Source organism: Berghia stephanieae, chromosome 5 (genome assembly GCF_034508935.2).
Source record: "Berghia stephanieae isolate SIO BIC M18660-M18661 chromosome 5, UCSD_Bste_1.3, whole genome shotgun sequence".
Lineage (NCBI taxonomy): Eukaryota > Metazoa > Mollusca > Gastropoda > Nudibranchia > Aeolidiidae > Berghia > Berghia stephanieae.
The window spans coordinates 24,622,237-24,624,800 of record NC_088364.1 but is presented as its reverse complement, the minus strand read 5'-3'; the positions used below and the strand labels follow the sequence as shown (position 1 = coordinate 24,624,800).

The 2,564-nt window shown below is 37.9% G+C and overlaps 1 protein-coding gene across 1 annotated transcript in view; it reads left to right on the top strand.

Annotated features, from left to right (window-relative positions):
- Window positions 1-619: 619 nt before the first annotated feature.
- The window catches only part of LOC144972635 (protein NDNF-like), a 125,942-nt gene continuing 123,997 nt past the window's right edge, over window positions 620-2,564 (top strand). The window contains exon 1 of the mRNA XM_078914099.1: window positions 620-1,213. The gene's annotated coding sequence lies outside the window, so the exon portion shown is untranslated. The remainder of the gene's footprint in view (window positions 1,214-2,564) is intronic.

Below are 2,564 nucleotides of genomic sequence, written 5' to 3'. Positions count from 1 at the left end.
CCGCAAAGTGAGCACAAGGGGTTGAATATCTTGTTTTTCGAAAACAAAAGCAAACGAGATATCGTCATTTTAATGACTCATTTAGGTACCTCTAGATTTTGGCATTTCTTAGCTTTGAGTCTATCATAGTGATTTGAGTGATTTAATTTTAGATTTCGTTCAGCGCTTCGAGTTTTTAAATAAAATGAAGTATTTTTTATCATTATCATCACCATCTTCATCATCGTCATCATCATCATTTTCAACATCATTATCATCATCATCATCATCATCATCATCATCATCATCATCATCATCATCATCATCATCACCATCATCATCATCATCATCATCATCATCATCATCATCATCATCATCTATCCGTAGTTATCACCACAATCATGACAATAACACACAATTTACTTTAATATACCTTCCGCCACAGTGTAATATTTACAACTTTCAAGAAATTGGCAAAGTGTATTTAACATGGAAAATAAACTTGAAGAGAGAAGAATACAAGAAAAAATGCAAGTAGTACAGACAGTGGTTATAATCATGTTTGATAAAACGAGAAGTAAGCAGACTGGCGTATCAATGCTGCCAGTTCTATCTACACCGTGGTTCATCTTCCTCAGTCACAATTCAGACCAATAGCCTCGCATGAGAGTTGTCGCGGGCAAACTACGGCGATGGAAGAAGAGAATAATTCTCTCAATCTCTCTGGCATCAAGCAGTTACTTAGTAGTTTCGGTATTGCTCGCGGTTTAGATGACCTAACCTCCATGCGTTTGTTTGGGCTTATCGTCAGCACAGGATAATATAAGCGTACCATTTGCCAAAATGTATTATTGTTTTGTTTCTTTTATTTTCTCCTCTCTGTCTCACACTTAGACACAACGAGAAGCCATTACCAGTATTATTGTTATTGATATTCTATTCATGTTTATCTCCTTGTTGGCGAGTTGTTCTGCTTCCTTCTGATTCTGGCAAAGTGAAGTCATTCTATTAATTGTGGTGTTATAAATTCAAAGTTTTAATAATAGATCCTAATCATAGTCTAAGTTTTTGAAAATAGTGGAAAAAGCTCTCTGTAACCTGTTTATTTACATCAAGTCGCCTGAAAATGAACGCTTGTTGTAATTATACATTGGATGAGCAGAAGCCCATTAATTTCTGTGGATGATTTATCGGATTGTTCCAACGTCGGATACTGTCATACCTTCTTCATGTGGTAGGTTTGATCAACCCTTTGGAATTATTTGATAACTTTATGTGAAATCAAATGTTATTGAATTGCTATCGCCACTAATTGTCTATACTAACTTTCATTTCTATCCAATGTTTTATATAAACTTAAAAGAGAGAGTTTGGCGCAAGCCTCACAAATAAAGGATCCGTTTTGGGTCTCAGGTACAGTCGAGGTTTTCTTATCTCTGACAACTCTGTCCACTGACAATGAGTAGGAAGTAGCGGAAATCAATTTCAAAAGCCCATCTCTCTATTTAAAGGATATAAATAAACCTTTACTGTCCGTTTAACAGCGCGGAGACCACGATCCACTTCAGTCTTATGACTCTAAGGAGTCAGGTATTTTCGGAGCAAGACCTCTGTGTAAGAGGACGTCTTCGTTTGATTTTATTGTAAAAAGCATGCCTATAATATTCCAAGTATAGTCGTTTAGATTACTATTCTATTTCATTCAACTCAAGTTGAACAATTCGAACATTCTCGCTGTCCCTTGGGCTGGACACTAGTCTAACGCACAGTGCTCCTTCACTTCCCATATCTCTCTCTCTCTCTCTCTCCACACACACAGACACACACGCACACACACACACACTCTCTCTCTCTCTCTCTCTCTCTCTCTCTCTCTCTCTCTTCCTCTTCTATCCCTGTTTCCATCTGAGAAAACTATCTTTGTCACCGTTGGATGGGTTGGGAAGGCTTGACAAAAATTCCTAAAGGTCTTAAAATCGAATGTATTTCATAGGCATGTGGGTTCGAAGCTTCATCATTATCGTACTGGCTTCTAATTATCACTGAGATCTTCATAGAAATATTGACAATATTACCCTGAGGATCGAAACACGAAATTATTCGGCTTATAAGCAACGAGTGAAACCAGCTCAATATCGACTTAAGTTTGGTGAGAGAAGCGCAAGACTAACAAGAAAACAAACCTGATCTGATTTCACATTGACTCCTCTCTCCACTAAACAAGGATAGGAAGTCTAGGTTTAATATAGAATTAATGGAAAGTAGGCAGTAAAACACTAGTACTGGGATAAACATAGTTTGGTTAAACTGGCTGTTTTCAAGAAGTACTTTGACTTGTGCGGCTAGTGTATGGCACTCGCTTTCGGAAGGTCCAGGGGTTGATCTCGCTCTTAGCGGCACATTGTTGTATCCTTGGAAAAGACTCTTTAATCACATTCTCTCACGGTAGTCAGGTGTAAAATGAGTACATGGTCTTTAACAGCGTTGTCTCTGTCCGAAACAAATTGTAATATCGCCTGATAGGCGTCATGTCTTGCCCTACATGTTAATTGCTGTTGTTGGCTACCCATTGCTAAGCACTTGAA